We start from the raw sequence: 27,321 nt of genomic DNA on the forward strand, positions 1-27,321 counted from the left end.
CAGAAGGACCGTTCATTCAGACATTGTCCCTGGAGCAGTCATAGAGAGAAAGCTGGGTACTGCTCTCTGGGTCTGGGAGCTCCCCTCCTCTCTCTCTCTCCTCAGAGACACTCATTTTAGGGGCATGTTCCAACTTCCAGAATTAAAGCGCTATAAAGAGTCACACACACCACTTGGGTGACACACACTTTCTTGATAAAACGTGTACTACCAGTGTTTATAGTCTATAGAAAGACATGCAGTACTACCCAGATTGACACACGATACCTATCTAATAATTACACAAGTTGTCTCTTACTTCAGTATTGTCTCTCTGCTCTGTCTGTTACATTACTGTTCTGAAATACAATACTGTACTGTCCTCTCCAGTTTAGAGTTTATAAGATATGACAGAGCAGGATCTCAAAATGTATCCCGCCTGGACAGTTTTCTTTACTGACAACTGGGATTAGGGACAGAGAGACAGACTTTAAATACTCATGATTTTTTTTTTTCACAGAAATTGCATTGTGACACTTTACAAGACATATGATATGTATTTTCATACCTTCATAAAAGGTATTGACCATTTTAAATAATATAATTTAAATGTTCAGTGTCTATATATACACGTCTTAAAACAACTACAGGTGACATTATTGTTGTCATGTGGTCCAATGTAAACGATCACTCCAACACTAAACATGTAAAAAAATTGTGTTTATTACAGGAAAAAAACGTCTCAAACTGGTGTGTGAGTGTGTTACTTATTTAAATGTCATATTGTCTTATTAAACACAAAACATTTAGAACTGCTGTTCTTTCATCTGCTAACCTTAATTCGTCAAATCTTTCACATGTACATTTCATTCAGTGGAATTGAGTTTATGCAGAAGCAAGATTGTTGTGTAAAGAATTAGAAAAACATCCTACCGACAACAACATTTACAAACACCAAGAAGCCCAATAACAAGATCAGTGATTTCTAAATGAAAAGTTTTTACAACACAGTGTGGTGATTCATTATATTAATGAATGACTTCAATGGTGTTTATTCATGAATATTTACAATCATATGTTTACACACGAGAGAGATATTCTACATTGTTGCTCCAGTGTGTCTGACTGAACAGGACCAGGATTAGAGTGAAACATCATGTTGTGTTTGACACAGGGACCACCTGACACAGGGACACTGAGGCGGCATCAAACCAAACATGAAACCCTGGATAGAGGGGCTCAGTGAATGTGGTGTGGAATGTGTACAGGTGGGTCAGTGAGTCAGAGGAGACTCTGTAGAAGGACAGAGTGCCGGCTGGCCAGTCCAGATACACTCCTACTCTGTGGGAGCTGGAGGAGGGGACGTCTATGGTAGTTGGATTATCATTGTGCCAGGCAACAAAACTGTTGACAGAGTAAAACAGACTCCAGGACTTGTCATTCCATCCAATCCCACTGTCATTACCACTTCCTTTTCTGCTGATTCCTTTATAAGTCACTCCTATGTAAGCCCCTCTCCCATTCCACTCTGCCTCCCAGTAACAGCGCCCAGTCAGACCCTCTCTACACAGCACCTGTTTCCAGTCAAATCTCTCTGTGTGATCAGGATACGGCTGCTCCTCTCTCCTCCATGTCACCTTTCTGTTCTCCTCAGACAGAGAGAGGTGTCTGTTTACTGTGTTTGGGTCCAGTGTGAGATCACAGGCATCTGATGGATGAAACCAGAGACATTATTAGAAATCATCAGCACGAACACACACATTTCTAAAGTAACACGAACAGGCCACCCACATACACAGACACACATTGTCAACGCAACACTTTCTAAACTTTTGTGTCCCTGATTTCTGCTTCTGTAGAACTACAGCTTATACATAATATGACCAAGTAAGTAATGATGGTGGTATTTGACTTAACATGAATTAAGACTTATTATTAGTCATATTCTTCACAGCAGTCAACACTCACATTTTCTTAGCCCAGGTTTCATTGTGTACTCTCCACCATGTTTCACACTGTAGCGGTAAGATGAAGAACATTGTATTGAGTGATACATATTTTATTGAGAGATACATGTGAACGCACGCACGCACACACACACACAAACACACACCCACATAGCATATAACTTTGTCCAAGTGGTAGTAAGAATTTTTGTCTTAACTAGCCTGATAACTCAAACATGTCTGATATGAACATTGACATAAACCTTCTACATACTTGAGTTTCTCCAGTCTGCAATGTGGATCCTCCAGTCTAGCAGAGAGCAGTCTGACTCCTGAGTCTCCTGGGTGATTGTAGCTCAGGTCCAGCTCTCTCAGGTGTGAGGGGTTTGACGTCAGAGCTGAGACCAGAGAAGCACAGCCTTCCTCTGTGACTTGACAGCCTGACAACCTGCAAAGAGTCAAATCGTTTTAAAATAACACTGCTATTCCTTGGCTGTGAAAATAGAGTGGCAGTATATTTTTTCAACATGTTCAGATACTGTATATCAGCGTCCTGAAACCTGCCATATCATTCATAAATGGGTGTACTGTATAGGGTAAAAAATTGAAATGATCAAAGTATTGCTTGTAGAGACAAAATGTATATTACAAATATAAATTTCTTATTTACAATACACGTGAAGTGACTCCAAAATGACATTATTCACCAATCATTTTCTATTGGAAAACACAACCAAAACAAACATCAAATGCATTCAACAAGTGTGTAGAGTAACAAGCTTGATGTAATCACCGTGGGCAAGGAATATGGGACCAAATACTATACTTTTGGCTACTTTAATACACTATAAGTGAATTTGTCCAAATAATTACGACTTTATCAAATGGGAGAACTAGATATAGAAAAGTGCTTTCACTTCTAAATGGTTAAACAGATATGTATGAATACCTTTAAATAAAAGTTGGTATTCTATACTGTGGCCTAATATGAAGCATTCAATCTGAAATTCAAAATGCTGGAATATAGGGCCAAATGTAAAACTGTATATATTATGGATCCCCATTAGCTGCCAAAGCAGCAGCTCCTCTTCCTGGGGTCCAGCAAAATGAAGGCAGTTTATACAATTTTAAAAACATTACAATATATTCACATCACACTGTGTGCCCTCAGGCCCCTACTCCACCACTACCACATATCTACATATCCACCGTATAGTGTGTGTGTAAACTTCACTGTCCAAGCACATATGGTGTGGACTATGTGTGCCTGGTAAACACGTGGATCTGGTGAACAGTTACCATTTGTTGACCAAATACAGGAATACTGACCTCAGGGTCTCCAGTTTACAGTGGGGATTCCCCAGTCCAGCAGAGAGGAGCTTCACTCCTGAATCCTTCAGGTCATTGTTACTCAGATCCAGCTCTCTCAGGTGTGAGGGGTTTGACCTCAGAGCTGAGACCAGAGAAGCACAGCCTTCCTCTGTGACTCCACAGCCTGACAGCCTGCAAAGATTAAAATAAATGTTAGAACCATACTGCTATTCTTTATCTGTGAAAATAGAGAGGCAGTATATTTTTCAACATGTTCAGATACAGTTTATCAGTGTCCTGAAACCTGCCATATCTATTCATAAAGATGGCCCCGATAGAGATGGCAGTATCGCGGCTAGCTCTCAAGCAACTCTGCTGTATTTTGTTTATGTACTATTGTTTACGTTTTTAGCTCAGGAATTGTTTTGTCATAATTTACTGCCGGATATTAGAGTAGACCTCCCTGGAGCGGATCCTTTGTTTACTTTCCGAGAGCAATCGAGTTTATTCCAGAGACTGACCCAAAACAACGGCAGCAAAGGCGAGGTACTCGAGGCAGTCTTCTGGTCCGAATCAGGAAACGTGCACACCACCCACCGCTCCCGAGTATTTTACTAGATAATGTTCAATCTCTGGATAATAAATTGATGAGCCCTTGTCACGACTTCTGCCGGTCGTTGCCTCTCCTTGTTCGGGCGGTGCTCGGCGTTCGACGTCACCGGTCTTCTAGCCATCATTGATCCTTTTTCATTTTCCATTGGTTTTGTCTTGTCTTCCCACACACCTGTTTTCTATCCCATTCATTACCTGTTGTGTATTTAACCCTCTGTTTCCCCTCATGTCTTTGTCAGAGATTGATTTGTTGTCAGTGTAGTGTGATTGTTTGCATAGGTGCGCGCGGGTCCTCGTACCCATGTTTTGTTTGTTTGTACATTTATTGTTATGGAGCATACTCTTGGAACTTTATTAAAAGACTCAATTTTTTCACTCCATTTGACTCTCCTGCGCCTGACTTCCCTGCCACCTATTACACCTATGCATGACAGCTCTGCTTCACGGAAACATCTCTCCTCTCTCTGGGAAGCAGAAGGGTGGAGGTATGTTTCATTATTAACGACTTATGGTGTAACTGTGATAACATACAGGAACTCAAGTCCTTCTGTTCACCCGACCTAGAATATCTCACAATTAAAATGCTGACTGTACTATCTCCTGAGATACTTTTTGTCAATAATAGCCACAGCGGTCTATATCCCCCCAAGCGGATACCACGACTCCTCTCAAAGAGCTTCACTGGATTTTATGAAAACTGGAAACCACATATCCTGAAGATGCATTTATTGTAGCTGGGGATTTTAACAAAGCAAATTTGAGGAAAAGGCTATCAACATACTTATTGCTGTACTCGCTCTGCTAAAACCCTCGACTATTGCTATACTACCTTCCAGAATGCATATAAGGCCCCCGCCCTCCATTCGGCAAATCGGACCCATGATTCCATCTTACTACTCCCCTCTGTCACGAATCGGCTCAAAGCCCGTAACAAAGGGAGACAACGTGGAGATAAGGAGTAGCAAAATATATATATTTATTAACTAAAGCAACTAAGTATAATATACAATGGTGTGTGTAAGCAGTAGTGTAAGTGAGTGTTTTGCATGCATGAATGTGATAATGCAGGGTGATGAAAGGTGCCAAAGCAAACAAACAAAAGGCCACCAAGAACCACAACACAATCTACAAAGGTGTCTGCATGGAGAGAGTCTCCTCCATGAATGGGGAAGTGGTGTATGTATCCTGGGAGACACCTGGCCCAGGTGTTTCCCATGTAGCTGACGACCCTCCCAACTCTGCCCACCGCCATCCTAATAAGGAAACAAGAACAAAGAGAGAATACGGCAGACAGAGTGGGAGGGTCGTCACACCTCCTATAGGCAGAAACTCAAACAGAAAGCACCTGTGTTAAGGACTATTCAACGCTGGTCTGACTAATCGGAATCCATGCTTCAAGATTGTTTTGATCACGCGGACTGGGATATGTTCAGAGTAGCTTCAGATGTTGTCTGTAGCTTGTGAGGTGTGGAAACACTTTGTTGCTTTTATGAATTTTGTCTTGCTGCTTTTTGTTCTATGTTGCTCTGTCTGTATGCTATGTCTTGCTTGTCCTATGTTGCTATGTCTTGCTTGTTCTATTGTCTATATTGTAATTGTTTTTAATAACCTGCCCAGGGACTGCGGTTGAAAATTAGCCGGCTGGCTAAAACCGGCATTTTACTGAAACGTTGATTAATGTGCACTGTCCCTGTAAAAAAAAAAAAAAAATATCGACACACATACCGATACGGTGAATGAGTGAATAGGAGATGTTATACCCACTGTGACTATTAAAACCTACCCCAACTAGAAACCGTGGATAGACGGGAGCATTCGTGCAAAACTGACCAGGGCAAGAAGACTGGAAATATGGAAGAACACAAACAACGTAGTTGTTCCCTCTGCAAAGCAATCAAGCAGGATAAACATCGGTATAGGGACAAAGTTGAGTCTCAGTTCAACAACTCCGTGCTTCACGGTTGGGATGGTATTCTTCAGCTTGCAAGCCTACCCCTTTCTCCTCCAAACATAATGATGGTCATTATGGCCAAACAGTTCTATTTTTGTTTCATCAGACCAGAGGACAGTGCAGTTGCATACCGTAGTCTGGCTTTTTTATGGCGGTTTTGGAGCAGTAGCTTCTTCCTTGCTGAGCGGCCTTTCAGGTTGTCCATATAGGACTTGTTTTTACTGTGGATTTAGATACTTTTGTATCTGTTTCCTCCAGCATCTTCACAAGGTCCTTTGCTGTTGTTCTGGGATTGATTTGCACTTTTCACACCTAAGTAAGTTCATCTCTAGGAGACAGAACGCGTCTCCTTCCTGAGCTGTATGACGGCTGCGTGGTCCTGTGGTGTTTATACTTGCATACTATTGTTTGTACAGATGAGTCCCATGGTGTAACGAACCTCGTCGACCTCTTCTGAGGAGGAAAAGCGAGAAGGATCGGAGGACCAAAACGCAGCGTGGTAAGTGTCCATAATGTTTATTTTAAAACAAACTGAACACTACGAAATACAAAACAATAAACGTGAAATGAACAAAACAGTCCCGTGTGGCGAAAAAACTCTGACACAGAAGACAAACACCTACAACCAAAAACTGAAACCCAGGCTACCTAAGTATGATTCTCAATCAGGAAAAACAATTGACAGCTGCCTCTGATTGAGAACCATACTAGGCCGAACTCAAAAACCAACATAGAAAAACAAACAGACTGCCCACCCAACTCACGTCCTGACCATACTAAAACAAAGATAAAATAACAGAACTAAGGTCAGAACGTGACACATGGTGTTTATACTTGCATACTATTGTTTGTACAGATGAACGTGGTACCTTCCCCAAGGATTAACCAGACTTGTGGAGGTCTACAATTTTTTCTGAGGTCTTTCTTTTGTTTTTCCCATGATGTCAAGCAAAGAGGCACTGAGTTTGAAGGTTTCGCTTGAAATCCATCCACAGGTACACCTCCAATTGACTCAAATGATGTCAATTAGCCTATCAGAAGCTTCTAAAGCCATGACATAATTTTCTGGAATTTTCCAAGCTGTTTAAAGGAACAGTCAACTTAGTGTATGTAAACTTCTGACCCACTGGAATTGTGACACAGTGAATTATAAATGAAATAATCTGTCTGTAAACAATTGTTGGAAAAATGTGTCATGCACAAAGTAGATGTCCTAACCGACTTGCCAAAACTATAGTGGTTGAACAACTACTTTTAATGACTCCAACCTATGTGTATGTAAACTTCCGACTTCAACTGTAGGTATTTATAGTTGTCCACATATTCTAAGTCAGACCCGTCCAGAGTAGTGACGCTAGTTGGGAGGGCGGGCAGCGATCGGTTGAAGAGCTTTGAGGATAATACAGTGCTACCGACGCGGCCCGCTACCAAAGACTGTCTTCTCCATGGCCGACATGAGTAAAACATTTAACTTCTTGGCGCACCCATCCAGCGGGATCATTTTTGTCAACATCCGCTGAATCGCAGAGCACCAAAACAAATTAAACTACTAAAAATATTTAATTTTCATGAAATCACATGTGCAATATAGCAAAACACAGCGTAGCTTGTTGTTAATCCACATTGAGTGTCAAATTTCAAAAGAGCTTTACAGCAAAAGCAATCCAAGTGTTTATGTAAGGACATCTCTCTCAGCAGACAAAACATTAAACAGCTAGTAGCAAAGTAGATTGGTCACGAAAGTCAGAATAGCAATAAAATGAATCACTTACCTTTGATGATCTTCGGAAGTTTGCACTCCGAGACTCCCAGTTACACAAATACATGTTCCTTTTGTTCCATAAAGATTATTTTCATATCCAAAATAGCTCCATTTGGTTGGCGCGTTATGTTCAGTAATCCACAGGCTCGAGCGGTCACGACGGGGCAGATGAAAATTCCAAATGGTATCCGTAAAGTTCGTAGAAACATGTCAAACGTTTTTATAAATCAGTCCTCAGGTTGTTTTTACAATAAATAAATCGGTAATATTTCAACCGGACCATAGCTTTTTCAATAGCAGAGAGAGAGAGAGAAAATGTCTGCTCCAAGCTGTTGAGCATACAAAACCCTGCTGGCACCCAGCCATCCACAGACGTGATGTGATCGTTCTCGCTCATTTTTCAGAATAAAAGCATGAAACTACTTATTTTTCACCATAATTTGCAAATAAATAAATTAAAAATCCTACAATGTGATCTTCTGGATTTTCTTTCTCATTTTATCTGTCATAGTTGAAGTGTACCTATGATGAAAATTACAGGCCTCTCTCAGCATTTTAAGTGGGAGAACTTGCACAATTGGTGGCTGACTAAATACGTTTTTGCCCCACTGTATGTCTAAAGACTGTTCACACCATGTGGAAGCCATAGGGAAAGGAATCTGGTTGATATCCCTTTAAATGGAGGGAAGGCATGTAATGGAACAGGGAGATTCATTTCTCTTAGGCACTTCCTGGTTGGATTTTCCTCAGGTTTTCACCTGCAATATTAGTTCTGTTATACTCAGACAATATTTTGACAGTTTTGGAAACTTTAGAGTGTTTTCTATCCTAATCTGACAATTTGATGCATTTTCTAGCTTCTGGGCCTGAGAAACAGGCAGTTTCATTTGAGTACGTTTTTCATCCAAATCAAAATACTGCCCCCTACACTCAACAGGTTTTAAGAGTGTTAATCCTCGCAAGGATGCCGGCCTAGATGGCATTTCTAGCCACGTCCTCAGAGCATGCACAGACCAGCTGGCTGGTGTGTTTACAGATATATTCAATCAATCCATATCCCAGTCTGTTGCCTCTTTACCTAAAAAAGCTAAAGTAATTGAACTAAATGACTATCGCAAAGCTCTCCAGAGGGGTGTGCGGTCTGCCCAACGCATTACCGGGGGCGATCTTCCCGCCCTTCTGGACACCTACAGCACCCAATGCCATAGGAAGGCCAAAAGATCATCAAGGACATCAACCACCCAAGCCACTGCCTGTTCACCCCGCTATCATCCAGAAGGAGAGGTCAGTACAGGTGCATCAAAGCTGGGACCGAGAGACTGAAAAACAGCCTCTATCTCAAGGCCATCAGACTGCTAAACAGCCATCACTAACACATCAGGGAGTGGCAGCCTATAGACATAGATTAGGAATCACTGGCCACTTTAAGGAAATTAAACACTAGCCACTTTAATAATGTCTCTGTATCTTGCATTACTCATCTCATATGTGTAAACTGTACTCTATACTATCTTAGTCACTTTAATTGTTTGTAAATATTGCATCACCCATCTCATATGCATATAATGTATTCTATACTATGCCACTGTGTCTCAGTCCAATGCTGCTCTGACATATGTGTATATATTCATAATCCATTCCATATTTAGAACTACCTGTATTTTAGGTATATGTTGTGAAACTGTTAGATATTACTTACTTACACCTGCAATAACATCTGCTAAAAACGTGTATATGACCAATAACATTTGATTTAAATGGATGTATCATTACTAGACATTACAAATGATCAAAGTATTGCTTGTAGACAGAAATATGAAGTACAACTATTTGAGTAGACTATCCAGACCAGTTTAAAAAGCAGTATCAGTCAAAAAACTGAGGTATCAGATTTAGATTGTATTGAGTATACAGTCCACACTAGGGCTGTTTTCCAACATTTAAAAAAACACATGTCATCTATTCTTTCAATCAATGATTGAGACAGCCTACCTATAGGCCTACATTGACAGGAGTGCTCCAAACAAAAGACAATTACTACATTAACAAAACTCATAAATGGAATGAAATAAACCAGAACTTTGTCTCACAAGTTTAGCATAGGTTGTGCACTATGAAAACAATGTTTCCACTCCGACAATGAGAAGGGGAAGACTGAAATAATAATAATAAATTACAGTAACAAACATTGTAGATTAGACATAAGAATTAACGGGTAAATGTACTACTGGTGATATATGTAACGGGAATTGATTAACAATCAAACTGTTATCACTTGTTGACAAAATACAGGAATACTGACCTCAGAGTCTCCAGTTTACAGTGGGGATTCCCCAGTCCAGCAGAGAGCAGCTTCACTCCTGAATCCTTCAGGTCATTGTTACTCAGATCCAGGTGTGAGGGGTTTGACATAAGAGCTGATACCAGAGAAGCACAGCCTTTCTCTTTGACTCCACAGCCTGACAGCCTGACAAAGAGATCATGATTTCAATAAACACACTGTTAATTTAATACCAGTAGTGTAGAAGGACAATGGCAAACGAATTTGGTTTATTCTCTCAAACAACATAGAGATTTATCTTCCGTCTCCTAGAATTGTATGGTCATATTGTTATACTAATGTGAACATCAATGCATTGATTCAATATGTTTTTAATATAATATTACACACATAACATATTTTTCTCTAAACTGAATATATATAATATATATATATGTTTTTCAATATAGTTTTTCAATATCAGTTCTCTAAAAGGAATATTTCTTCCTGATGATTAGTACTTAAATGTCATGTTTGTACTCACAGAGCAACTCTGGAGGCTTTGATCACTGGCAGCAGCCTCAGCAGACCTTCCTCTGATCTGGAGTATTTCTTCAGGTCAAACACATCCAGCTCTTTTTCTGAAGTCAGCATCACAAAGACCAGCGCTGACCACTGTGCAGGTGAGAGTTCATTACTGGAGACACTTCCTGATCTCAGGTAGCTTTGGATCTCCTCCACTAGAGAATGGTCATTCAGTTCATTCAGACAGTGGAACAGATTGATGCACCTCTCTGGAGAGGGATTCTCCCTGATCTTCTCCTTGATGTACTTGACTGTTTTTTTCATGGCCCTGTGAGCTGCTTCTTGTCGTTGTCAGTAGACCTCGTAAGTGCTTCTGATTAGACTCCATTGAGAGGCCCAGAAGGAAGCGGAGGAAAAGGTCCAGGTTTCCCGTCTCACTTTGTAAGGCTTTATCCACAGCACTCTTGTAGGAAGTAACTTCAAGCTTGTCTCCGAACAGAGCAGAAAAGTACCTGGATGTTGATTGCGGTTTGACCATTAGATTTTCATTGTTGTTAATGAATGAGAGGAACACATATACAGCAGCCAGAAACTCCTGAATGCTCAGATGCACGAAGCAGTACACCTTGTCCTGGTACAGCCCATTCCTCTTTAAAGAGCTGTGTGCACAATCCTGAGTACACTGAGGCTTCATTGGCCTCAATGCCAGCCCTTTTCAGGTCTTCTTGATAGAAAATCAGATTGCCCTTGACAAGCTGTTGAAAAGCTAGTTTTCCCAGTGACAGAATGCTCTCTTTATTACAGTGTGGACCTGTCTCTTCTTTCCCAAGATACTTTTCATTCTTCTGTTTGGTATGGAACTCCAGAAGGTGTGTGTACATCTCAGTCAGAGTCTTGGGCATCTCTTCTCTCTTATGTTTCAGCATCTGTTCAAGGACTGTTGCAGAAATCCAACAGAAGACTGGAATGTGGCACATGATGTGGAGGCTCCTTGATGTCTTTATGTGTGAGATGATTCTGCTGGCCAGGTCCTCATCATCACTGAATCTCTTTCTGAAGTATTCTTCCTTCTGTGGGTCATTGAACCCTCGTACCTCTGTCACCTGGTCAACACACCCTGAAGGGATCTTATTGGCTGCTGCAGGTCGGGTAGTTATCCAGAGGAGAGCAGAGGGAAGCAGATTTCCCTTGATGAGATTTGTCAGCAGAACATCCACTGAGGTTGACTTTGTGACATCACAACAGATCTTGTTCTTTTTGAAGTCTAGGGGCAGTCGGCACTCATCCAGACCATCAAAGATGAACAGGACTTTGTACTTGTTGTAGTTGGAGATTCTTGATTCTTTGGTTTCCATTGAGAAGTGATTGAGAAGTTCAATCAAAGTGTGTTTTTCCTCTTTCATCAAATTCAGCGCCCGAAAAGGGAATGAAAATACAAATTGGACATCCTGATTTGCTTTTCCTTCAGCCCAGTCCAGAATGAACTTCTGCACAGAGACTGTTTTTCCAATGCCAGCGACTCCCTTTGTCAGCACAGTTCTGATAAGTTTGTCTTGTCCAGTTAAGGGTTTGAAGATGTCGTTACATTTGATTGCAGTCTCTGGTCTTGCTTGTTTCCTGGTTGTTGTCTCAATCTGTCTCAGCTCATGTTCATTATTGACCTCTCCTTTTCCACCCTCTGTCATGTAGGGCTCTGTGTAGATCTTATTGAGAAGTGTTGGGTTTCCTTGTTTAGCGATTCCCTCAAATACACATTGAAACTTCTTCTTTAGATTAGACTTGAAATGTTGGGAAATCACAGCAATCTCATCTGAATGAAGAAATAACACAACACAGAGGATATTAATATTAGGTCTGTTTTAATGCCTACATTATTGTAGGACTTTGTTATGAAGTTGTAAAATCATAATAATTCATTCTCTTAACTTATTTGTGGTAGGGGGCAGTATTGGGTAGCTTGGATGAAAACGTGCCCAAATTAAGCTGCTTGCTAATCAGCCGTAAAAGCTAGAATATGCATACAAACATTTGGATAGAAAACACTCTGAAGTTTCTAAAACTGTTTGAATGATGTCTGTGAGTATAACAGAACTCATATGGCAGGCAAAACCTTGATAAAAATCCAACCAGGAAGTGGGAATTCTGAGGTTTGTAGTTTTTAACTCAGCCCCCATTGAAGATACAGGGTGATATTAGTTATGTTTCACTTCCCAAGGCTTCCACTAGATGTCAACAGTATTTAGAACCTGTTTTGAGGATTCTACTCTAAAGGAGGGGCTCATAAGGGCTCTTTGAGTGAGTGGTCTGGCAGAGTGCCACAGCCTAGGTCTGGCGCGCTCACGTGAAAGGTACCTATGTTCCTCTTCATTTGTACAGACAAAGGAATTATTGGAACATTAATGAAGTTGTATGTTATAAACATCCTAAAGATTGATTCCATACTTGGTTTGGCATGTTTCTACGGACTGTAACGGAACTTTTTAAACTTTTCGTCCGACTTTCGGCGCGACCTGAACACGCTTTTGGATTTGTTTACCAAACGCCCCTAACAAAAGAAGATATTTGAACATAACTGATGGACATTATCAAACATTTATGGTGGAACTGGGATTCCTGGGAGTGCATTCTGATGAAGATAATCAAGAGGTAAGTGAATATTTAAAATGCTATTTCTGAGTATTGTTGACTACCCAATATCTTTTGGCTGCTTTGTTGTCTAAAGGCTGTACTCAGATTATTGCATGCTTTGCTTTCTCTGTAAAGTTTTTGAAATCTGACACAGCGGTTGCATTAAGGAGAGGTTTATCTAAAGTATAATAGTCGATCTTTATCAATCTTTATCAAGTATTTCTGTAAATTGATGTGGCTCTCTGCACAATCACTGCATGTTTTAGAACTACTGAACGTAACGCGCCAATGTAAACTGATTTTATATAAATATTAACTTTATCAAACAAAACATGTATGTCCTATGAGTGTCATCTGATGAAGATCAAAGGTTAGTGATTCATTTTCTCTCTATTTCTGCTTTTTGTGACTCCCCTCTTTGGCTGGAAAAATGGCTGTGTTTTTCTGTGGCTTGGTGGTGACCTAACATAATCGTTCGTGGTGCTTTCGCTGTAAATCATTTTTGAAATCAGACACTGTGGCTGGATTAACGAGAATTCTATCTTTAAAATGGTGTCAAATACTTGTATGCTTGAGGAATTCTAATTATGAGATTTTTGTTGTTTTGAATTTGGCGCCCTGCACTTTCACTGGCTGTTCTCTTCCCTCTGTCTAAATTAATCAACACAACACATCCATGCTGTTACTTGACGAGGTCACTAGGTGTTGTGTTAACCCATTTGTTCCCAATACTAATATAAACTGGATCTACACCTGCATATCTCAGCCCAAAGACCCATAGCCACAGACCTGGTTCGTATGTCCCAATGCTCTCATAAACCAGGTCTACCCTAGTGAAAGAGACACTAAACAAATATTTGTTAAATTATTACACTAATTTAGTTTATTGGTCTATACATGGCCAATTTCCCCCGAAATAACACAATTAAATCAAATGTATTTATATAGCCCTTCGTACATCAGCTGATATCTCAAAGTGCTATACAGAAACCCAGCCTAAAACCCCAAACAGCAAGCAATGCAGGTGTAGAAGCACGGTGGCTAGGAAAAAGTCCCTAGAAAGGCAAAAACCTAGGAAGAAACCTAGAGATGAAACAGGCCCTGAAGGGTGGCCAGTCCTCTTCTGGCTGTGCCGGGTGGAGATTATAACAGAACATGGCCAAGATGTTGAAATGTTCATAAATGACCAGCATGGTCAAATAATAATAATCACAATAGTTGTCGAGGTGCAACAAGTCAGTACCTCAGGAGTAAATGTCAGTTGGCTTCTCATAGCCGATCATTAAGAGTATCTCCTCTAGAGACTCCTGCTGTCTCTAGAGAGTTGAAAACAGCATGTCTGGGACAGGTAGCACACGTCCCGTCAAAAATCACCAATATAAACATATGTAAAGGCTAATGGATTATGTTAAGATCAATTGTAACATCATCTTGATCTAGTATATCCATACCCCAACTCGGCTGAGAAAAGAATGTTGTATCTTTATATCTAGTTTCGTGCAATTCTACACATTTTGCTATCATATTTTATGTTCTATGTATCATTTGATATGTTTTGGGGGCCCCTAGAGGTCGGGGGCTTCTTGATGATGTCACTAGGTGTTATGGTTATGATGCTACAATACGGAGTTACACAGCTAAAACTGTACTTTAGCTACAACTTTTAAATGTTTGTTATAAAACAGCATTCAACATGAGGCAGACAGCTCTTACCTTTATACAGTGCGTCTCTGGCACTGCTCTCCTGCTTCTTATCTTCAGCGTCCACCACGTCCTTATTCTGTTTATGACTCTCAAAGCCTTGTGGGAGTTCTGGACTAAGAATCCTCTTGAACATCATCTCGTTCTTCCGTTGGTTTCTGTGGTCAAAACATGAGATTACATCTCATCCAGCACACACTCAGGGAGGGAATGTTATGTTTGTTTAATATGTTGGATCCACTTTACATGCCGTGCAGGTTAAGGCCTTCATAAAGCCTTTATAAACACTAAATAAGTGTCACAAATCATCTATAACCGTATGTCATGCTCTATAAAGTGTTCATGGAATAACTGTGTGACATACCCACCAATGTCAAATGTGACATAACCCACTATGTCAAATATGATATAAACACGTGTTTCATAAAGGTGACATAAGCATCGCTAATAAAGGCTTTATAAATCAGGATAGTGAGTTCTATTCCCGATCACTTTAAGGTTGGAACTAACATGCAGTACCTCCAGCAGGAAGGGAGGCAAGAAACATTGCAGTACGTCCGCCAGCTCAGGAACAAGCTACACTATTCAAAGCCCTGTGTAATGTTCAGCATATTGATGGACTTAAAACTTAATGTATGTGTACTGTTAAAAAAAGTTTTAAAAAGGAAATGCATAGTTTAAACATATCTTTAATGTTTATTTATTTCAGTTGTTAGTGAATTTCCCTAAGGGTTATTACATTGGTGTTTACATCATTAAGCCTTTATGTACGTGTTATGAATGACCAAATGTGTCCGACTTCATAGTAAGTACAGCATCATATGATAAAGCATTTATGAATATGTTATGAATGATTAAAGGTGTCTCACTACAAAGGAAGTAGTACAGGACACTACATAAAGTGTCAATAAGCATGTTATTAATGTTCTGCTGATTTATGACAGTCCTCTGATGATCCAAAGGTTACAGTAGGGTGTGAGAGGTATCTAAATGGGTTGATGGACCTGCAAAGCTTGCATTTGTGTCTGTTTGTGTGTGTGTGGATGTGTCTATGTCAGAGCGAAGATGATTTCCCAACCTGGGAAAGGGGATACCTAGTCAGTTGCACAACTGAATGCATTCAACTGAACACATTTAACCCAAACCCTCTGAATCAGAGAGGTGCCGGGGGCTGCCTAATCGACATCCACGTCTTCGGCATCCGGGGAACAGTGGGTTAACTGCCTTGCTCAGGGGCAGAACAACAGGTTTTTACCTTGTCAGCTCTGGGATTTGATCCAGCAACCAACACTGTAACCACACTGATTGAAGTGGATTCAATCAGTGTAGATGAAGAGGACGGAGACAGGTTAACGGTTTTTAAGCCTTGAGACAATTGAGACATGGATTGTGTATGTGTGCCATTCAGGGGTGAATGGGCAAAAGGGTCTTTCTTGCCTGCAGTATTGGGAAAGGAATCTGCTGTGTGTAGAGAGAGACTCTTTCCGCCAAAAAGCTTTTTTAATATATATATATATAAAAAAGGTAAACATTGTAACATTTTTCCTGACTTCTGAATGTTCGTAATGTTCAGTGGGGAGCTCAAGAATAATCATGACATATTGTTTATTATTTTGTGACGTCATTTTGTGACGTCATTAAAACGAAATAACTAACTCTGAAAGTCTACCTGTCAAGTTTACATCTAAATGTTGTATCAAATATATGATTAAGTATAATAGTACTTTTGTGAAGATAGCAATGTGATTTTAGCCTTCTAATGAGATAATTGTTTTAATATAAACTTTTGCCCAGTCAGTAACCATACCCAAGGTAGCACAGACAATGTGTCGGCGTGATAGAACGCCCCCTTTTTTACCCGAGTATAAAAGCCTTAGTAACAAAATTTACATCGGACCAGCTGACGTGAAGTGCAAGCTCAACGTTACAAATGGTTGAACCTCTACAGATCAGGAAACGTGAGACGTTAGTCCACACGTTTGAAATGGTGAGAAACTCTGAAACTCTCAATCTCTACACAAGAAGAAACTCACTAGACCGTAGCATTACCAGTCTACAGCTGGCATGTAAAGTAGTCTAGAACATTTGACTATAGACACAAGGTGGGAAGGACAATCCCTCTCAGACAACCATTGGTACATCTGAAGTATCTATTCTAACGAACACTCCACTCGAAGACAAGCTGAATCTCACACGGAAGTGGGATTGGACACTCAAAACCTTTTTGAGAAAGTGGTTCAACAGAGAGACGACGATCTAGGACAGCGACGCGTAAATATATACGTTGCATTTCTTATCCGGATGAGCGGTGGTTAGGGTGCTAAGTATTCTTTTTCCATGAGCGTAGTTTCCAGATGTTACAACGATAGTTTGAATCTCTGACTCTCCCTTTCTGACCCCTCCCTTTTTATAACCAAGCAGTCATTATTTATTTACCTTTATTTTACTAGGCAAGTCAGTTAAGAACAAATTCTTATTTTCAATGACGGCCTAGGAACAGTGGGTTAACTGCCTGTTCAGGGGCAGAACGACAGATTTGTACCTTGTCAGCTTGGGGATTTGAACTTGCAACCTTTCGGTTACTAGTCCATCACTTTAACCACTAGGATACCCTGCCGCCCCATGCTGTTAGTCCAGTATGGACCGGTTTTCATTGTAAATTCATTGTGGTTATGTCACATTTGACATTGGTGGTTATGTCACAGTTATGCCACATTTATGAACCCTTTATAAAGAATGATATACGGCTATAGATGCTGTGTAACATATTCATGTAGTGCTTATGAAGAAGGCATTATGAAGGCTTTAAGAAGGCATTATAAGCTACACGTGATTTAAAGTGGGAAAAATATGGTGTTAGGACTATGAACATTTATAAAAGGACAAGCCTGTGGATAATGAAAGCAACAAAAATGTATGGGAAAATGGGAGAGGAGAAATTACTAGAGACAGTGCTGTTTAACTCACTGATCATGACCCATGAGCCCTTGTTACCTTTTTTCAGTAGATAAACATCCCTTTCTGAAGTCTATAGGTAGTCCCATAGACCTGTCACTGTTCATGGACACACAGCTGTCTGTTCTCTCCTGCTTGATTGGGCTTCAACACAACCGAAACAAACATTACTACAGTCTCTCATTTACTCTGAACTCAGATGGGGGAAATGAGAAGCTTTTACTGTTTAAAGAAATTATGAAGGAAATTTGTTTTTGTTCCACTGTCTAATCATGGCATGGGGTTGATCAATGACGCCTTGACGGTTTCCACATTTTGTTACGTTACAGCCTTATTCTAAAATGGATTAAATGGATTTTAGCATTTTCCGTCCGTAAGAAACTGGGTCAAATGAACTGGGTCAAATGAAGATAAAGTGCATTTATCTGAAGATATCTAGGTGAGACAACCACATAATACATTCGGGAAATCTTCAGACTCCTTGACTTTTTTCGCATTTTGTTACGTTACAGCCTTATACTAAAATTGATTCAATAAAATATTTTTCCTCATCAATCTACACAAAATCAAATCAAATTGTACTTGTCACATGCTCTGAATACAACAGGTGTAGTAGACCTTACAGTGAAATGCTTACTTACAAGCCCTTAATCAACAATGCAGTTAAGAAAATACCTACAGAAAAGTAAACGATAAGAATAACAAATAATTAAAGAGCAGCAGTAAATAACAGTAGCAAGGCTTTATACAGGGGGTACCAGTGTCGAGGTATTGAGGTAATTATGTACATGTAGGTAGAGTTATTAAAGTGGCTATGCATAGATAATAACAGAGTAGCAACATTGAAGGGGGGCAATGCAAATAGTCTGGGTAGCCATTTGATTAGCTGTTCAGGAGTCTTATGGCTTGGGGTAGAAGCTGTAACCCATAATGACTAAACAAAAACTGTTTTTTAGAAATGTTTGCACATGTATTAACAATAGAAAACAGAAATACCTTAATTACATAAGTATTCACCCCTTGCCATGAGACTTGAAATTGAGCTCAGTTACATCCTGTTTCCATTGGTCATCCTTGGGATGTTTCTAGAGCTTGATTGGAGTCCACCTGTGGTACATTCAATGGATTGGACATGATTTGGAAAGGCACACACCTGTCTATATAAAGGTCCCACAGTTGACAGTGCATTTCAGAGCAAAATCCAAGCCATGAGGTCTTGAGACAGCTAAGAGACAGGATTGTGCCGAGGCACAGATCTGGGGAAGGGTACCAAAAAATGTCTGCAGCACTCAAGGTCACCAAGAACACAGTGGTGGGAAGCATGGTGGTGGCAGCATGTTTTTCAGCGGCAGGAACTGGGAGACTAGTCAGGATAGACGGAAAGATGAACTGAGTAAAGTACAGAGAGATCCTTGATGAAAACCTCCTCCAGAGCACTCAGGACCTCAGACTGGGGCAAAGATTCAACTTCCAACAGGACAACAACCCTAAGCACACAGCCAAGACAACGCAGGAGTGGCTTCAGGACAAGTCTCTGAATGTCCTTGAGAGGCCCAGCCAGAGCCCGGACCTGAACTAGATCGAATATCTCTGTAGAGAACTGAAAATAGCTGTGCAGCGACCATCCCCTTCCAACCTGACAGAGCTTGAAAGGATCTGCAGAGAAATATTGGTGAAACTCCTCAAATACAGGTGTGCCAAGCTTTTAGCATCATACCCAAGTAGACTCGTGACTGTAATCGCTGCCAAACAAAGCACTGAGTAAAGGGTCTGAATACTTATGTAAATTATTTATTTTTATATATATAATTTACATTTGCAAAAATGTCTAAAAACCTATTTTTCTTTTGTAACATCGTTCGTCTGTTGTAAGAAGAGAGTCAGACCGAAATGCAGCGTGTAGGTTACTCATGACTTTAATGAAATAAATCACGGTACATGAAATAACTGAATAAATACAAAAACAACAAACGGAACGTGAAACCTATTACAGCCTATCTGGTGAACACTACACAGAGACAGGAACAAACACCCACAAAATTCAAAGCGAACTCAGGCTACCTAAATACGGTTCCCAATCAGAGACAACGATAAGCACCTGACTCCAATTGAGAATCGCCTCAGGCAGCCAAGCCTAACTAGACACACCCCTAATCATACATAATCCCAATATTACAAACCCCAATACGAAACACAACATATAAACCCATGTCACACCCTGGCCTACCCAAACATATAACAAAAACACAAAATACAATGACCAAGGCGTGACATCTTTGTCATTATGGGGTATTGTGTGTGGATTTATGAGGAACAAAAACTATTTAATCCATTTTAGAATAAGGCTGTAACGTGTAACAAAATTAGAAAAAAGTGAAGGGGTCTGAATATTTTCCAATATATATATATACAGTGGGGCAAAAAGTATTTAGTCAATTGTGCAAGTTCTCTCACTTAAAAGATAAGGCCTGTAATTTTCATCATAGGTACACTTCAACTATGACAGACAAAATGAGAAAAAAAAATCCAGAAAATCACATTGTAAGATTTGTAATGAATTTATTTGCAAATTATGGTGGAAAATAAGTATTTGGTCACCTACAAACAAGCAAGATTTCTGGCTCTCACAGACCTGTAACTTCTTCTTTAAGAGGCTCCTCTGTCCTCCACTCGTTACCTGTATTAATGGCACCTGTTTGAACTTGTTATCAGTCTAAAAGACACCTGTCCACAACCTCAAACAGTCACACTCCAAACTCCACTATGGCCAAGACCAAAGAGCTGTCAAAGGACACCAGAAACAAAATTGTAGACCTGCACCAGACTGGGAAGACTGAATCTGCAATAGGTAAGCAGCTTGGTTTGAAGAAATCAACTGTGGGTGCAATTATTAGGAAATGGAAGACATACAAGACCACTGATTATCTCCCTCGATCTGGGGCTCCACGCAAGATGTCACCCTGTGGGGTCAAAATGATCACAAGAATGGTGAGCAAAAATCCCAGAACCACACGGGGGACCTAGTGAATGACCTGCAGAGAGCTGGGACCAAAGTAACAAAGCCTACCATCAGTAACACACTACCCCGCCAGGGACTCAAATACTGCAGTGCCAGACGTGTCCCCCTGCTTAAGCCAGTACATGTCCAGGCCCGTCTGAAGTTTGCTAGAGAGCATTTGGATGATCCAGAAGAAGATTGGGAGAATGTCATATGCTCAGATGAAACCAAAATAGTTTTTAAAAACCTCCTTCCACCAGCAAGGGCATTGAAGATGAAACGTGGCTGGGTCTTTCAACATGACAATGATCACAAACGCACCACCCGGGCAACGAAGGAGTGGCTTCGTAAGAAGCATTTCAAGGTCCTGGAGTGGCCTAGCCAGTCTCCAGATCTCAACCCCATAGAAAATATTTGGAGGGAGTTGAAAGTCCGTGTTGCCAAAATACCAGCAACAGTGTGTGAAAACCTTGTGAAGACTTACAGAAAACATTTGACCTCTGTCATTGCCAACAAAGGGTATATAACAAAGTATTGAGATAAACCTTTGTTATTGACCAAATACTTATTTTCCACCATAATTTGCAAATAAATTCATGAAAAATACTACAATGTGATTTTCTGGATTTTTTTCTCTCATTTTGTCTGTCATAGTTGAAGTGTACCTATGATGAAAATTACAGGCCTCTCTCATCTTTTTAAGTTGGAGAACTTGCACAATTGGTGGCTGACTAAATACGTTTTAAAATTTTGCTGTCCCCTCAAAATACAGCCATTGATGTCTAAACCACTGGCAACAAAAGTGAGTACACCCCTAAGTTAAAATGTCCAAATTGGGCCCAATTAGCCATTTCCCTCCCTGGTGTCATAGGACTCATTAGTGTTACAATGTCTCAGGTGTGAATGGGGAGCAGGTGTGTTAAATTTGGTGTCATCGCTCTCACATTCCCTCATACTGACTGGTCACTGGAAGTTCAACATGGCACCTCATGGCAAATAACGCTCTGAGGATCTGAAAAAAATAATTGTTGCTCTACATAAAGATAACCTGGGCTATAAGAAGATTGCCAAGACCCTGAAACTGAGCTGCAGCACGGTGGCCAAGACCATACAGCGGTTTAACTGGACAGGTTCCACTCAGAACAGGCCTCGCCATGGTCGACCAAAGAAGTTGAGTGCACATGCTCAACTTCATATCCAGAGGTTGTCTTTGGGAAATAGATGTATGAGGGCTGACAGCATTGCTGTAGAGGTTGAAGGGGTGGGGGTCAGCCTGTCAGTGCTCAGACCATACGCCGTTCACTGCATCAAATTGGTCTGCATGGCTGTCGTCCCAGACGGAAGACTCTTCTAAAGATGATGCACAATAAAGCCCGCAAACAGTTTGCTGAAGAGAAGCAGACTAAGGACATGGATTACTGGAACCATGTCCTGTGGTGTGATGAGACCAAGATAAATTTATTTGGTTCAGATGGTGTCAAGTGTGTGTGGCACCAACCAGGTGAGGAGTACAAAGACAAGTGTGTCTTGCCTACAGTCAAGCATGTTGGTGGGAGTGTCATGTTCTGGGGCTGCATGAGTCCTGCCGGTACCTGGGGAGCTACAGTTCATTGAGGGAACCATGAATGCCAAAATGTACTGTGACATACTGAAGCAGAGCATGATCCCCTCCCGTCGGAAACTGGGCCGCAGGGTAGTATTCCAACATGATAACGACCCCAAACACACCTCCAAGACGACCACTGCCTTGCTAAAGAAGCTGATGGTAAAGGTGATGGACTGGCCAAGCATGTCTCCAGACCTAAACCCTATTGAGCATCTGTGGGGCATCCTCAAACGGAAGGTGGAGGAGTGCAAGGTTTCTAACATCCACCAGCTTCGTGATGTCGTCATGGAGGAGTGGAAGAGGGACTCTAGTGGCAACCTGTGAAGCTCTGGTGAAATCCATGCCCAAGAGGGTTAAGGCAGTGCTAGAAAATGATGGTGGCCACACAAAATATTGACGCTTTGGCCCCAATTTGGAAATTTTTACTTAGGGGTGTACTCACTTTTGTTGCCAGCGGTTTAGACATTAATGGCTGTGCGTTGAGTTGTTTTGAGGGGACAGCAAATTTACACTGTTATACAAGCTGTACACACTACTTTACATTGTAGAAAAGTGTCATTTCTTCAGTGTTATCACATGAAAATATATACTCAAATACTTACAAAAATGTGAGGGGTGTACTCACTTTTGTGATATACTGTATATACATATTTCAAATCTATTAATTAAAAACCTGCGAACAGTAATATTGAAGGTATATATACGCAATCATTTCTGATGGAATTTTTGGGGGGATTTAGTGTTTTGGAAATAAACAATTAATAATGAATACATTGTCATCTCACCTCTTAGCTTTGGTGTCATGTTCCCCAGGGAGGCTCATTTTAGAGGCAGGGACCTCCTCTTTCTCCACAGAGACTCATTTTAGACGCAGGGCCCCCTCTTTCTCCACAGAGAGACTCTTTTTAGAGCACTGAGCCCTAAACAGAGATCCAACATGTTGGTTGTGGTTAACACAGTGACAACTAATTCTTGAATGTCAATTGTTCTCTTTCATTATATCTTTGAGAAATACAACATTTACTAACAGACATATTGAAACAGTCAGGTGATTTAATGCAATCACATGAACATGTAGTTGTGACATCTCTTCTCCTTGGTAACAGTCAATAACAATAATAATAATAATAAGTCACTGTTTGTTAAGGTAGTTATAGACAGTGTGGAAACAAGGCCATGTCTCACACTTATTTTTATTAATTAAAAGTAGGCTATTTATTGTCTTTCAATCGGTTCTTTTCTAAACGTATCTGAGAATGTAAACAGAAAGGATAAAATGGGCATGATTGATCCATTCAGAAGGGTTTTTGCAACAAGTAAGATGTTATATTATGTAAAGTAGGCTAGGTTATAATGTATAATAGCGGTTTGTTAGTGATATGCAGATGGAGGTCTATACCTTGGTTATAGCTACATATCATAGATGACCAACCTGTTCAGATCAGTTCACATAACGTTATAGGCATAACAGTACTAGGACAGAGAATGTAGCCTAGGCCTGATATTGTTCAAAACATTTCCAACGGAGGCCATCAGGTCAGTATGCATGATAAGCAGTTGTGTATTTCTTTTTAGATGAGGGAGCGCAACAAATATGTAAATTACGTTATAATTTCCTCAATCAAAGTATGTCAGGACAGATGTAGACTATTGAATAGCGTATCATTGCAGGGCTCTCCAACCCTGTTCCTGGAGAGCTACCCTCCTGTAGGGTTTCACTCCAACCCAGTGGCGGATTTTGGAAAAGGCGACATGTACAGCAGCCCAGAGCGGTATCTTGATGGGGGCAGCACGGGGCACCCGCACCAGCAATTTTTTAAATAATAATAATAAATATTCGGAATGGTGACATTTGCGTGATCGGTTTTCTATCGCTCACTTGCACGTTACATCAATGATATCATGCCACGGTTTGGGACTGTGGGTCAATTAACCTTGTCGGAGTGGGTGCCCTGATTCTAGTTTGGGAGCTAGGCAGGCTGCTGCCTGGGAAGGTCTCCCAATCAGAAGTAGAAAATGGGGAAGGGGGGCGGGGGTAGGTTGACCTCAGGTCTCCCCTCTGGAAGCCCGAGGTAGGGGGTGCGGGGAATCTATCAAATAGCGCATCTCTAACTTTGTACAGTACTAATGCAATTAGTTGTGCAATTTAGTGTGTGTTTTTCTTGTTTGAAGTGCAATAGTGTAATAATCAGGTTCTCTTCTTTATAAGTGTGTTGTTTGATTTGTGTATTTGTGTGATAGGATTTGTGCAATTTAGTTTTATTTGTGTTTTGTCTATTTGTCTTTGTTATATATTTATGAGTCTTATTTTTAAATATATTTTTATATTTAAACAGTTTTAAATGTTATGATAATTTATTTGTTTTGTTCCAAATGTCTGAATGAAAATGACAGTATTTGTTTGTTGGCTGGGTGGGTGGGGGGCGCTAAAGGGGAGGGTCGCCCAGGGAGCCATGCAAGCTAGAACCGCCACTGCTCCAACCCCAAATGTAACTAACCTGATTCATCTTATAAACAAATTATTTAAAATCAGGTGTGCTAGTTTTGAGTTGGAATGAACAGAAGGGTAGCTCTCCAGGAACAGGATTTGAGAGTGCTGTTACAGAAAATGCATAAAATACATCCTACAATTGCACTTCTGCCTATGCCCGCAAGAGAATGTTACAACATGCTTTTATTTTGTAATGCCCTCAAACATCAAGTCAGGCATAACTCATTTCAAAATAGGCCATCATCACTGTCAATCATGAATGATAATGCTTCACGTTTTACTGGTGAAATTGCATCTGAATAACAATTATTTGATTGATCTCAGTTACAATGGAATAGCCTATCCATTTCGATCTTCTTGAATTGCAGTATCGAGAGATAATTAGAGCAGATTGTGTTCACAAAGTACAAGTCTTTGTATTTTGTTTCAATCAAAGCATATATCCTGGCTAGTGGCTCTGTTGAGTTTTGGCGCATGAGAGTATTATTCATCTTCAGCTAACCATCCTAAAATCTTAATAGAAATTAGGTGTTTGTGTTGTATCCGCGACGTTATAGACCTACTATATTATTATAGTCGGTTATGTTACGTAAAATACAAATGACTCGCTATGTGATCTTGCAAGACATTGACTCAGCTTTGATCTAACTTGACTAAACCAGCACCATTGTGATAAGTGAACATGTTCTATTTGTAATAATAATAATAATAATAATAATAATAATAATAATAATAATAATGAGTAGGACTATTAGGCATAGGCAATCGATCTTGATGAATATTATTTTAAAATGATTGGATCGCCATTCGTGGATCTAAAAGTACTGCGCTAAATAAACTTTGGTTTGATTAACTTGAACACATGTTTACAATATTCCTTATTGCAGAATAAAATAAAACAGATAAGTTAACAGTCTATTCATATAATACATTTGCATAGATTTAAATAATTAAATCAATTGACCAAGTAGTGAACATAAGTCATTACGTAGAATTGCAGGAAATTCGTTTTAAAACCGCCATAACAATCAAGCTTTTCGTGTGGTGCATTCACGCATCTCAATAAACTATAACCTAAATGCATTATTACTTCCAACTTGGCCCAATTCACAATACCAATTTCCCACGCTGACATACCAAGGTAGAACCGGCCCTGCATCTCAAACAATAGCCAATTTATGCAAAATTTCCCAAGCAGAACTATGGGTGTCCTCGGCAGAACAGAGTCACTATAACCAAGTGGTCACATATCGTTCTGGGTTCCACTGCACAAGAGGGGGACGGTGAAGTTTTATAAACATCAAGGCAGACACGGTGAATTTAGTTTTTTTGTTTTTACTGCAATTTGCCAAAGTTGTCAAGCCTCCAACCGGCCTCTGCAATGCACACACGTAGCCTACAGTTCTTTATCATTCTCGCCAACGCCAGAAGACAAGGAAGAAACAACCATTTACCTACCTCAAGGGTGCAACATATTTGTTTTGTCATGATATCTTTTTCGTCGAATTTTTGTTGTAATTAAATGTCATTTATTTAGAATTTATACGATTTATTTTTTCGTGTATTCTCAAATGTAAAGAAAATTGCTCCCTCGCGCTCCACCAACACGTGATGATAAGTGATCATAGCTCAAACCTTCTATTGAATGGCTGACGACGACCTAACTTTATACTAGTTTTTAGGTAGCCTCTAGACTTACCAGAGTCTGCTTCTTTCAATACGTTTATCAGACATCTAATGTTGCCGAGACATGTGCGCCACAGTTTCAACAGCCATTTTGTAGATGCGTTAGGCTCCAAATTGACTTTCAATTTCATATCAGGAAACAGTGTTGCCAACTAATTTTCAGGGAAGATGCTAGGCTAGAGGCAGTTAGACTTGTTGCTAAAAGTTGCTGAATGACATTGTGATGTCGTTGCGTGATGGCGTCCTTACGTAATAACGTAAACTGCGTCGTTGCGTAGAATACACAAGAACGTTTCTCAAATGTATTATTATTTTTTTTTTTCCACCTTTATTTAACCATGTAGGCTAGTTGAGAACAAGTTGTCATTTACAATTGCGACCTGGCCAAGATAAAGCAAAGCAGTTCGATACATACAACAACACAGAGTTACACATGGAGTAAAACAAACATACAGTCAATAATACAGTAGAAACAAGTCTATAAATGATGTGAGCAAATGCGGTGAGATAAGGGAGGTAAAGGCAAAAAAAAGGCCATGGTGGCGAAGTAAATACAATATAGCAAGTAAAACACTGGAATGGTAGATTTGCAGTGGAAGAATGTGCAAAAGTAGAAATAAAAATAATGAGGTGCAAAGGAGCAAAATACATTAAATAAAATAAATACAGTAGGGAAAGAGGTAGTTGTTTGGGCTAAATTATAGATGGGCTATGTACAGGTGCAGTCATCTGTGAGCTGCTCTGACAGCTGGTGCTTAAATCTAGTGAGGGAGATAAGTGTTTCCAGTTTCAGAGATGTTTGTAGTTCGTTCCAGTCATTGGCAGCAGAGAACTGGAAGAAGAGGCAGCCAAATGAAGAATTGGTTTTGGGGTGACCAGAGAGATATACCTGCTGGAGCGCGTGCTACAG

The 27,321-nt window shown here is 40.2% G+C and overlaps 1 protein-coding gene and 1 pseudogene across 2 annotated transcripts in view; one reads left to right on the plus strand and one right to left on the minus strand.

Moving 5' to 3' along the window:
• Nucleotides 1-27,321, plus strand: part of LOC127930187 (NACHT, LRR and PYD domains-containing protein 12-like) — a 99,181-nt gene that overhangs the window by 20,234 nt on the left and 51,626 nt on the right.
• Nucleotides 517-26,595, minus strand: LOC127930185 (NLR family CARD domain-containing protein 3-like; annotated as a pseudogene). Its single transcript, XR_008137132.1, has 10 exons — nt 26,425-26,595; nt 23,020-23,154; nt 17,670-17,774; nt 14,688-14,833; nt 10,366-12,156; nt 9,864-10,028; nt 3,255-3,428; nt 2,200-2,373; nt 1,948-1,994; nt 517-1,687 (listed from the first exon to the last, which is right to left on the minus strand). The product of XR_008137132.1 is annotated as an NLR family CARD domain-containing protein 3-like (transcript).

Source organism: Oncorhynchus keta, chromosome 5, assembly GCF_023373465.1.
Source record: "Oncorhynchus keta strain PuntledgeMale-10-30-2019 chromosome 5, Oket_V2, whole genome shotgun sequence".
In the NCBI taxonomy this organism is placed as follows: domain Eukaryota; kingdom Metazoa; phylum Chordata; class Actinopteri; order Salmoniformes; family Salmonidae; genus Oncorhynchus; species Oncorhynchus keta.